The sequence below is a fragment of the Lissotriton helveticus genome, chromosome 2_1, assembly GCF_964261635.1.
Source record: "Lissotriton helveticus chromosome 2_1, aLisHel1.1, whole genome shotgun sequence".
Classification (NCBI taxonomy): Eukaryota; Metazoa; Chordata; class Amphibia; order Caudata; family Salamandridae; genus Lissotriton; species Lissotriton helveticus.
In genome coordinates this window covers 81,872,674-81,885,473 of record NC_136059.1, presented here as the reverse complement: position 1 = coordinate 81,885,473, position 12,800 = coordinate 81,872,674, and the positions used below count along the sequence as shown (strand labels likewise).

General features: G+C 43.5%; 1 long non-coding RNA gene across 1 annotated transcript in view; it reads right to left on the bottom strand.

The window, feature by feature from the left end:
- Positions 1-708: 708 nt before the first annotated feature.
- LOC144817732 (uncharacterized) overlaps positions 709-12,800 on the bottom strand; it is a 1,017,752-nt gene continuing 1,005,660 nt past the window's right edge. The window contains exon 5 of the long non-coding RNA XR_013606966.1: positions 709-897. This is a non-coding gene — a long non-coding RNA (uncharacterized LOC144817732). The remainder of the gene's footprint in view (positions 898-12,800) is intronic.

Here is a 12,800-nt window from a genome sequence, read left to right as displayed (position 1 = left end):
TGAACTACAGACCTAATTTACTGCATTTAAAATGTCTATATAGGATGTATCACATTTCTGCTAAACACATGTTCAACAGTGTTAGGTCACATGAGTGTCATTGTTGCATTCATCTCCAGGCTGATTTCTTCCACCAGACATAGTTGTGTCAGTATAAAACTAGATTCTGGGTGGAGATATCTGACATAACATCCCACATAGTAGAGTTTGATATACCCAGAATTCCTGGTGCATCTTTATTGGGATATGGAGAGCATATAATTAAGAATGTGAGACTATTAACTGCAATACTACTACTGTTTGCAAAAAGAGAAATAGCCACTCATTGGATGAAAGGGTCACTGCTGATGTTGGCTGGATGACTTAGAATTGCTGCTAACTGTAATGTGAATGCAGAGGCTTATTCCACATGGTACCTGTGACAGCAAGGCTGAAAGACATTTGCGGACCTCATAGAAAGTATCTTGAATGTTTGAAGAATACGGAGGCTGGTGTGAGCCCTCCCTTTCCCTAACAATGAGGAGATGCCACCATGACAAGCTGTGCTATGAGATCATTGTGGGCTGTTATGACTATAGTGGTCTGTCCTGATGTTCATTTTTATGGATTCTGAATAATTGCGATTCTCCTATTAACATGACCAGAGCATCTGGATTTTATTAAAGATACGGAGGCTAACATTATGCATTAATCTTTTAATGCAGCCCCACTCATCATAAACAAAACAGTTCTAGAATACAGTGAGCACAAGTAATAAAAGGCATGAGGAGCAAACAAATGTTTCATAAAACTGAGATGCAAGTTGATCTTGAGAGTGAAGAAAAAAAGGAGTCCGAAGGAAGGAAACGAAGTGAGGAGGATTAGAGATGATGAGAATAATCCATCAGGGGGAGTTATCTGAAAAGAAGGAGAAAGAATTAAAAAAGGTTGTAACCTTGAGCACTAAAAGCAGTATAATACATAGAAAAATTAATATAGCAATAAAGAAAAGCAGTATAAAGAAATGCATAGAATCATCAGCGTAGTAATAAATACTACGTCCAAGGGAGGGACGGGTGGGATAATGTTAGCCTCCATGTCTTTAATGAAATCCAGATTCTCTGATCATGTTAATAGGAGAATCGCAATTTCATTACAAGACAGGAGGCTACATTATGCATGTTGGTAGCCTTGAAGGACAACATCATACATGTGCTCAATAGGTTTACAATAATGATGAGCAAAAGTGGATGCACTGGACCAATCAGCTGCTTTAAGGATATCATCTAACTTACCACCAGACCAGAAGGATTTACTAGCCATAGCACCTCTGAGTGAGTGGGCTTGGAATTTAGAAAGGTCAATACCAGCAAGGCTCATTGCTGATTTGACCCATCTAGCTATGGAAGAAGAAGAATCTGGCTTAAAGGGTTTAACAAAGGAAATAAGGAGTTGATTAGCATTCTGCGGGCGAACATCTCTCCTTCTACAACACAAAGTCTTTTGCACAAATCAAAACGAGGGCAAAAAATAGAGTCTGACAGAGTTTTAGTCCTTCTAAGGATTTCAAACTTAACTCCATACATATCATAACATCTATTAGAAATGTCAAGTGGTTTTACATCAGATACCCTACAACAAGAAATCAAACACAAGAGATTAGCGAGTTTAATGGAAAGACATTTTCTATTAAGTGAAGGATTGTCAGGCCAGGAAGAAAAAAGGTCTAGGATAGCTTTAACATCCCATAAGGATTGGTATTTAGGTCTAGGAGGTCTTTTGAGTCAAACACTTTTCAGAACTCTACAAATGATAACATTCTTACCTACCGTCTTACCATTGACAAGGGAGTGCCCAGCAGAGATTGCTGATCTATAACAATTATTAGATCTATAAGATAGGCCCTTGTCAAATTGTTCGGCAAGAAAATTAACTATATTGACGATAGGAGCCTCCACGGGATCCAGGTTCCTCTCCATGCACCAACAAAACCATTTTCTCCAAATGTTAGTGTACCTATTATGTGTTCCCGGTGCCCAGGATTCTCAGAGGAGAGTGAGAGCTGATGACGAAAGGCCAGAAAATTTGTTGGATTGCCTGACACTTTCCAAGCAAGATGGTTCAAATTCCCTGAAAGAATTAGGTGGTGATCTTCTCCATCTGCGTCGTCGCAGGACAATTCCAGGGTGGTCGGGAACCATGCCTGGGAAGGCCAAAAGGGAGTTATCAGGACCAAGGAGCACTGGTCTAGTCTCACCTTCTGCAGAACCCTGATGACGAAAGGCCAGAAAATTTGTTGGATTGCCTGACACTTTCCAAGCAAGATGGTTCAAATTCCCTGAAAGAATTAGGTGGTGATCTTCTCCATCTGCGTCGTCGCAGGACAATTCCAGGGTGGTCGGGAACCATGCCTGGGAAGGCCAAAAGGGAGTTATCAGGACCAAGGAGCACTGGTCTAGTCTCACCTTCTGCAGAACCCTTTGAATCATGGCAAAGGGAGGGAACGCGTAACCCTAAGGTGAGACCAGCACTGGAGAAAGGCGTTTACCATGAGAGCGCCTGGGTCCGGCATCCAGCTGAAGTACTTCGTCAATTGGAAAGTCAATCTGCTCGCAAATAAGTCTACATCCAGAGGACCCCAAAACCGAATACTGAAGAACCGGGTTTTAGAACCCAGCGGCGCCAGGACACACCAAAGTCTTCGGGTTCTCCTGTCTTGGCAAACAGAGACACGGAATACTTCTAGGTGGCGTCAGAGATCAAATTTATTAGCTGCAGCTAGTAACAGTAATCTCAGCAATACAACACGGTGTACAACTCAAGAAACTGCTCAATTTTCATAGAGCAAGACATCACCTGTTATACACAATATTCTCAATATAAATGTACACCCACTACGCAAAATTCTGACCAATAGAACACATTTTCTAACTGAGTATCACATTAACAAAAACCCAATTCACAGTAACCCAACCCAAAAGTTAATTATTAGGAATGTCCCAAATTCAATCTTTGCAAGCCGGACAAATTTATAATTGAAAGCACTACCCATGTAATGAAAAGTCGTAAGGAAAGAAACAATTCAGATGCTGATTAGGATAAGATTTGTGCAAGGAAACTAAAGGTTAACGAGGTCCTGAACATTGATTGGCAATCTCAGACAACGATCAGCCAGAGAAATTGGCTTTGTGAAGGGTCAGTTTCAGGTGAAGAGGTCAGCGTCCTGCAGCTCACTCACAAGTCAGAAAAAGGCCTGTTTAATGCATACATGGACAATGAGGCCCATGCAACTTTGTTCGTTCGGTTACCTCCACGGCCTATGTGAGGGCAACACAAAATGGCGTCACGAACAACGCAAACAAAATGGAGTCCGGTCCCGAAAACCACGGAACCTCAGACCCTCCTTTTGCCATTACGTAGGCAATGACCTAAACTCACGTCAATCGGAATCCAGGTCTATATCTATTCTCATCAGGTCATCAAGGTGTTGCTGTAACATCATCTTATTATCCTCCGTTTCTCTCGGGACTGGTCTTCTCACACAGATTGAAGCACAAAGACTACAAATGGCCGGACCACACTGGATGCATAAGCAACACGAGAAAAGGATCGCTAAAGCCATACCAAGGAACATCAGAATCTTCCATCCCCATTTGGACAGCAGTTCCCAAAACCATTCTATCAATGACCAGTTCCCTTCGTCTACATGTATAGACTCAGCGGACTTATGTAACCTCAAGATGGCTTGGTACACTGTTGGGGCGTTATCTGGTATGAAAACGCAGCAACTAGACCCGATCAATTTACATACTCCACCTCTATCTGCAAGTATAATATCTAAAGCAAAGCGGTTCTGTAATGTCATAAGGCGATCCGCTTGCAGCTCGGCTGTAATATTGCTAAGGGCACCTGCAGTCTCATTTATAGTGGCCTCGACCACTCTCGTAAGCTGACGAATTGTCCTACCATTAGCCATAGGACCCCAAAAGGGCAGGAAACCCTTAAAGAAGTCTCCAACTTCTTGTGCGGCAGTGTCTTTCGCATCGATAACACCTCTACCATATCTTGTCTTATGGTAGTTGAAAGCAGCTGCGTATGTAGGGGGAAGCAAAAATGCCACATTACATGTGCCTGAAAAATCAGAAGGCAACCATGTATATGCTCTATCATAACAAACAAAATACGTGCCTTTAGCTGGCACGAACGGTGGAGATTTCTGGGACGTATAGACATAGGTGTGAACACACACACTCTTACCAAGCTGAGCTCTCGGATTCTGGCCATTACCTTGCAGACAAAAATGACCTTGGTGGGGTACAATCCAAATAGGAGGAGACCTTTTCTGTCTCTCTTTCTCTGGCAGACTACTGCTATATCTCGTCTTGTTCCAACCAACATATGCTCGTACCTCATCTTTAGGGATAGCATTATATGCATCAATATCTCTGACCATATCTACTATTCCCTGTATCAAGGCATTATTATTCGCATTATCTTTGACAGAAGGTACAGGAGATGCTTCATTCGCATAGATAAACATTGACTGGAGTGCCCATACTGACGCATTAGGCGAAAAAGGCAAAACCAAATATGGCATTCCCTTATCAGTCGTATGTGGCATAAGACCACACACCCAACAATTCGTGGTATTTACAACTAGCTGATGCTGATGTAACATCTGTATAAACAAATTGTTCACAAATTCTAATCTTTGTGTCTGTTCATGTTCAGGCAACGTATGAAACTCATGTGGGGAAACAGTAGGAAAAGAATAGGTAGGGAGACAGATGCAAGTGTCTGTTGTGATGCATAGAAAATCCAACCCACACAAACCAACGTAATGTTCAAAAGCATAAGAAAACACATTATTAAAAAACATTTGCTACGAACCAATATACATATTTGCACTCTGAAATCAACTCTTTTAACACCCTTGTTGGACTCAAAAGACTCCATCCTCTAACGTGCTGCTCACGGCAATTTTCCTTCTTCACTTAAGAGTGCGTCAAGATCGTACTAACGACCCTAAACCACAGACCTTGTGTCAATACGCGGCTCACCCCTTAAGAACTTATACCATGACCCTGCAGCTGAGTCCGGATAGTGACTCGAAAAAGAAAAAGTAAAAAAAGTCTCTTGATCTGACAAGGTGTAATTCACTACATAACATTTTTTTGATTTATTTGTCCATTTCAAACGTCCTTTTTCGATCTCAGATTGTAGCGCTCTTTGCCAGGCACAGTCTGATCCTTAAAGAGGAGTTCAGGATTCGTTATGTCGAGTCTCAGAGACGGAGGCACCGCAGCTTGCAGAACATCATCATCCTCGCGTTCCGACTGAGTCCATGTCAAATGTGCTTCACTAAAAGGTACGAATCTAGGAACCCTTTCACACTCGGAGTCAGCTATTCCATCCCTCACCCACTTATCATACGGTAAGGGCAACGGAACTTTTTTCGTATGGGTGGCATGCACCCAGTACTTTTTACCAGCTACTATAACAGGAGTTCTAGTGACCAGCAATACCAAATAGGGACCAGTCCATATCGGCTCCAAATTCGTGGATCGCTGAAAATTCTTCGTCAAGATAAAATCACCAGGTTGGATCGTGTGCCCTGGATCTGCAGTAGCTGTTGGCAAACTGTCATAGACCTGTTGGTGGAGAACACGTAATTTAGCAGTCAAGTCATGTAAGTAATCCACCAACATAGGGTACTCAAGGTCACTGTATTTCTTGAGACGAGGCACACCCCAAACATTCGCTGGACGACCAAAAACTATTTCGTATGGGCTAAGTCCCACACGAGAATGCACTGTCGTCCTTGTTGACAAACGAGCCAACGGCAAGGCATCCGGCCATGTAAGACCAGTGCTCGCTTGAATCTTAGCGAGTTTCAGCTTTAATGTGCCGTTATAGCATTCGACAAGACCTGCTGACTGGGGGTGATTCGCAGCGTGGAACTTCTGATTTTATCACTAATCCAATACACACTTTCTTCATGACTCGACCCACAAATTCACTCCCAATGTCCGACCATACAATTCTCGGCAAACCAAATCTAGGGAAATACTCTTTGAGCAAAACCTTAGCTGTAGACAAGGCAGTATTATCCTTTTAGGGGGTAGGCCTCAATCCATCTGGAAAAGGCGCAAACAACCACAAGGACATACTTCAGATTGTTGCATCTCTCCATGTGAATGTAATCTAGTTGTATCACTTCAAATGGATACGTCGGAGGAGCAAAATGACCAGCTGGAGTTGGAGTTCCCTTGCCAGGATTATACTTCAGACAAATCATGCAATGCTTCACAACATTCTCAGCACATTTCGGAATTCCAGCATTCTGCCATACTGGAGCCAACAACTTGCATATTCCTTTCGAGCTAATGTGAGCCATTCCATGAACCATAGTAACCACTGGGAGCACATACGCATCAGGCAACAACCATGGCTGGTGTTCTGACAACTCAACCCAACAACCCGTCGAATCCAAGATACTCGTACTCTCTCTCCACGTACTCACTTCTTTTTCCGTAGCTTCAGCCTGAATCATCTTCACACTTTCTATTGTGTCTTCACACATTCCACTTTCCACAACCCATCTTGTAGGACCTGCCACATACATACAGCTCATCATGTCTCTCACCGTTTCCTTCGCAACTTCATCCGCAAACGCATTCCCTCGACCTACATCATCAACAACTTTCTTATGCGCACTACACTTCACAATTGCAATCTGCTTTGGGAGAGCAAGAGATTCCAAAAGTTCATTCACCAACTGCCCATGCTGTATTTTCGTTCCATGAGAAGTAGGAAATCCTCTTTCTCTCCACAAACGTCCAAAACTATGGGCATCACCAAACGCATACTGGCTATCAGTATAAACATTCACTCGCTTTCCCTCTGACAATACACACGCTTGTGTCAATGCAATCAACTCTGCTGCTTGCGCAGAATTCTGTGCTATGCGTGCTGTCTCAACAACTGTATGTAAAGTTGTGACGGCATATGCTGCAGTCGTCTCACCATTCGGAAGCTTAAAACACGAACAATCTACCCATAGCGTACCATCAACATTCTCAAGAGTATCTTTTAGGTCAACTCTAGCTTTCGTTTCTTCCTCTGCACGAAGAAAACAATCATGCTGTTCTTGTGCATCTGACTCTACAGAAATCGGCAACAACGTAGCTGGATTCAATACATTATATCTTTTAATGTGAACATGGCTAGCCAAAAGAGTCAGCTCATAACCTGACAGACGTGCACTAGTAAGGTGCTATGTCTTGGTCCTATTCAATAAGGTATCCACTGCATGTGGGACCATCACAATCAACGTATTATCCAATACCAAACCAGCAGACTGTCGGATAGAAACAGCCGCTGCCGCTGTAGCTCTCAAACAGCTCAGCAACGCTTTAGCTACCGGATCTAACGTCGCTGAAAAATACGCACATGGACGTTGCTTGTCTCCAAACTGTTGAGTCAACACTGACAATGCACAACCTTCTCTCTCGTGAACGTACAACGTGAACGGTTTACTGTAGTCAGGAGTACCCAATACCGGAGCTGAACACAATGCATCACGTAATTCAGAAAAAAAATTCTGACACTCATCAGACCAAGGGAGAAGATGCGGAGTATCTTTAAGAGTCAGCGCCAGCAGAGGTTTCGCTAGCAGGGAAAAATTAGGGATCCATTGTCTACAATACGAGGTGATACCTAAGAAAGCACGCACTTCTCTGTGGATGGTATACTTATTTGGCAATCGTTTGAATTCGTTCTGGGGTCAACCTTCTTCCCTCCTTCGACAAGAGATGACCTAAGTAGGTTACTTCTTGTCAGCAATACTGTAACTTGGAAGGTGACACTTTATGATAAAGGTCAGACAAATGTCGTAACAAAGAAAGAGTAGCCTCTTTACAAATCTCTTCATCATCAGCGGCAACCAACAGATCATCAACGTACTGGATAAGAGTAGCACCAGTAGGCAACACAAAGCTATCAAGCTGAGTTTTCAACGCCTGACTATAGATGGAGGGACTTTCACAATAACCTTGGGGAGCTCTCTTAAACTGGAAGCTTCGTCCTCCTAAAGAGAAGCCAAAATTATCCCTACTCTCTTCAGCAATCGGAATGCTAAAGAAAGCATTCTTCAGGTCAATAACAGAAAATCAGGCTGCCGAAGCAGGAATCAGAGTCAACAAAGCAGTGATATCACGGACGATAGGAAACTGTGGCACCACAATCTTGTTTACCTCTCGAAGGTCAATCACAAACCGGTACACAGGTGGCTGAGAAGCATCAGTACGCTTAAGGACAGGCAAAACAGGACTGTTACACACATTACCTCTCGTTTCCTCAATTACACCCTTTTCAACCAGATCATAGACAATCGCTAATAGGGCTCTCTCACCATCGCTCGAAATCTTGTATTGTGGAATACGAGGCAGTCTAGCGTTCGACTTGAGCGTAACAACATACGGTGGAATCTGCAAAAGACCAACATCATTTGGACCTGTAGCCCAAAGCGTATCAGGAAGCGAACGCAATTCCAGTGGCAGACAATCTTTAGACAAATACATTGGAGAAATCACTTTCTTACCAAGGGTAAGTTGTACTCCCGAAGGAGAACAATGTAATGTCGCATACAATCCTTTCAGCAAGTCCAAACCCAACAGATTCTCATTACAACCAGTCGTCAAAATAAGAGGAGCTTCCAATTCACAAGGGCCAATAGAAAGGGGCAAAGGATTAGAAATCGGGTCACAAACTGGGGCGCCTGAAAATCCTACAGAAACATTGGTCAAGCCAGACAAAGGTGCGCCAGGAAGTTTAGAGTGCATAATAGAACTCTTTGTCGCATCAGTATCCAAAGGAAAAGGTTCTGTCACACCTGATGTAGTCAATTCAACATAAGGTCCACTCTGGTCTACTGGAACTGACACTACTCCCTCTCTTTGCCCATGGCTGTCCTAACTATCATTATAACCAGCACTCTCACTCTCGACATAATAATCATCAACATAGTACTGTGCAGACTGACCACTCGGAACATTCTGTCTGTCAAAATAATTCGCAGAATTCTGAAGGGAAGAGGAACGCCCCTTCTGGGGTAACACACCACGTCCCCTACCCCTAGGAGCTTGCTGGAAATCACCACGACCTCTCTGACCAGATACGCCATTCGCACGCTGTAACAAAGCCGGGCAACTATTCTTAAAATGACCTTCCTCTCTGCAATAAGCACACTGATTAGGACGAGGAAAGAATCGTGGAGCATAAGGCTCAGGTTTCTGTAACAATCTCTGAAAGTGTGGAGGTTGCTGAAACTGAGGCTGATTCTGACGAGGCGGATAAGCTTGCTGCAAAAGAACCTTCGTCTTTAAATCTTTAGTTTTCTTCTCTGCTTTATCCTTCTCATCTTTATCCCTATGCTCATAATATTGTGCAGTAGCCAATATCTGGGCAGATGAAGAAACAGCCCATGAACTCTTAGAGTCCTTTAACTTATTAGAAAGTTCGGGAAGCAAATTAAAGACAAATTTGTCCACGAACAACCTTTGACCACCTTTCGTACTCATGTCCTGACCACTATGATCGATAAACGTCTCTTCAACCCTTGTGAAGAAGTCAGACACACTGTCGTCTTTCTTTTGTTTGCATGCTGCTAACTTGTCCCAATTCACTCGTAAAGCAGGCATCATAGTTTTCATTAGATTAATAATCCTACAAGGTAATTCTGCATCTAAAGGCTCACGTTTGGCACCTCCAACCTGTCGACCATCTGCAGCAACAATATTAGCCCACGTATCTCCTAATTCTGCCGCATGATTCTCATGACGAATCTTTGCCCACAAAGGTTGAGGAACTACATTACTCATTAACATATCTATGTCAGCTAAATTCATAATACACGCTTCAACTGTCTGGGACAACTCCTTGTAATAACCGGCAGGATTCTTACGGGGGTCAGGTAAGGTCTGCTTAAGAGCCAAGACCTCGGCTCTCTTCCAAGGAACATGTACCAACACTCGCTGAAAATGGGCCTCTACAGCCTGAATACCCTGATTAACATTAGCAGCAACTGCCTCTCTCCATACAGGGGGAACTTCTCTCATAGGATACTGCTTCACTTTCCTCCTAACAGAAGGATCAGGTTCGTACAATGGCTGAGACGGGAGTCTAGTTCTGAAGCCAAGTATCGTCTCTACAACATCAGTAACATCAGATTCCACTATCGTCCCTTTAGCAAACTCTGACTGAACATCAAGCACTTCCTGCGGAATCGGACCCAACTCATTATCTTCCCATTCCTGCCGCAGAAAAGCACACATTACATCAAAAACATACCTTTGCTTAGGCGGCTCCCACTGAAAGAAAACATCCATAACTGCTGACAAATTATACCTGGAAGCATTTAAAATCCATCTACGAGCCAACAGATCCAACACTGCTCGCTCTTCGGAACTAGGAAGCTGACTACGACTCTGCTTATGTTCCGAAACAGGGGTCATACTCAGTGGCCCAAACAATGGAGACAACAGATTAACAACAGTTTCTGTCATTCGTTTTTGAGCAGAAGGAGAAGAAGTAGGTGTAAAAACAGGAAAGTTAAAATCTTGAGACAAAGTAGGAACAAGAGCAGTAGGAGTCTGAGATGCAGAAGCAGAAGGCAAAGGAGTTTGAGGCAAAGCTGGAAGCAAAGCTTGCGACCCTAGAGTGGGTTGCGCAGTAGGAGGCAAAACCATCTGTGGAGCACCGGGTGGCAAAACAACAGCAGGATGTTGAACAACAAAGGGTAGAACAACCGGGGATAATGGAGGCGCAGTAGCACCCTGCACATAAGGGGGTGGCAATTTCAGTAAATGAGACATCAAAGGATCTTTTTCAAGGTCTTCAGTCACTTTCGGAGGAGAAGACGGCAAGGCCGGATAACATTTATCTATGGCCATGCAACGCTGTCTATCTAAAACTTCACACACTCGGTCTTCCTCATCTGACTTAAACTGCCTAGCAGCTTGTAGTACTGACATATTCTTATCTTTCCTATCTCTCTTTGCTTGCTTAATTTCTCGCTGTTTGGCTTCCTTTCGCCAAAGGCGGAAAGAGTCAAACATTGCCGTCCAGGCTTTCTTCTTAAATAGCGCAACTTCCAGATTACCTAAAATATTTAATTCGAAACTACCATGTTGAGGCCATCGTAAAACACCATCTTTTCTTGTATAGCAGACCCATACTTCATTATAAGTGATAGGACCCACTCCGTGTTTTGAATAGAGCTCATAAGTCGGAGTTCCAACCGGAGGTATCGGACACGAATCCTCCAATCGGGAATCCCTGTTGCAACCACAACTAAACCATTTCCCAATTTTGCTAAGACCAGGCATCTTATAGCTCACTAATCTAGCTTCAAACTTCAAGGGGTTATCAACTATCGATACACTCGTAAATATACGAGTCCCTCGGCTTCGATTTTTGCAAAAATCAAATCAAAACCAAGAACCAAAACAAAATCGTGGGAGCGACCCACTTATACTTAACCAAATATCTGTCACGCCACCAGAAGACCGTCTATCGTCTTGCTTTACAAAGGATCAATCAAGGGTCCAAGACAGGGCGACTGTCAGGGCAGCAGTCCTTCGTAGCCGTTGGAAAGCGGGAAGCCTCGCAGAAAAGACCTTCTGTCCACGTCGACATGCAGGGGTCAATGAAGTGGCGGCCTTCCTCCAGAATTTCCTCATGTGGCTCCTCACGATCCCCAGGCTTGGACCGGTACCGCTGAAGTCGCCCCACCGTTGGGCGCCAACTGAAGAACCGGGTTTTAGAACCCAGCGGCGCCAGGGACAAGCCCAAAGTCTTCGGGTTCTCCTGTCTTGGCAAACAGAGACACAGAATACTTCTAGGTGGCGTCAGAGATCAAATTTATTAGCTGCAGCTAGTAACAGTAATCGTAGCAATACAACACGGTGTACAACTCAAGAAACTGCTCAATTTTCATTGAGCAAGACATCACCTTTTATACACAATATTCTCATTATAAATGTACACCCACTGCGCAAAATTCTGACCAATAGGACACATTTTCTAACTGAGTATCACATTAACAAAAACCCAATTTACAGTAACCCAACCCAAAAGTTAATTATTAGGAATGTCCCAAATTCAATCTTTGCAAGCCGGACAAATTTATAAATGAAAGCACTACCCATGTAAGGAAAAGTCGTAAGCAAAGAAACAATTCAGATGCTGATTAGGATAAGATATGTGCAAGGAAACTAAAGGTTAACGAGGTCCTGAACATTGATTGGCAATCTCAGACAACGATCAGCCAGAGAAATTGGCTTTGTGAAGGGTCAGTTTCAGGTGAAGAGGTTAGCGTCCTGCAGTTCACTCACAAGTCAGAAAAAGGCCTGTTTAATGCATACATGAACAATGAGGCCCATGCAACTTTGTTCGTTCGGTTACCTCCACGGCCTACGTGAGGGCAACACAAAATGGCGTCACGAACAACGCAAATAAAATGGAGTCCGGTCCCGAAAACCACGGAACCTCAATCAGAGCATTGAAAACTTTCACATTGAGTTTCCAATCGCTGAAGTCTAAGAGGAATCTTAAGTTCCAATCTGCAGAAAAATTCGACTTTCCCGGGAGGTATTCTGCCTTCAGGGAAATCTTGTGTTCTAAACAAAACATCCAGAGCTTCTTGGCTAAATCGGAGAGGTCTGCTGATCTGGTCCCGCCAAGGTGGTTGATATAGGAGACTGCAGAGATGTTGTCCATCTTGAGGATAACAGATCTGCCCTGAAGTGAGTGTTTGAAGC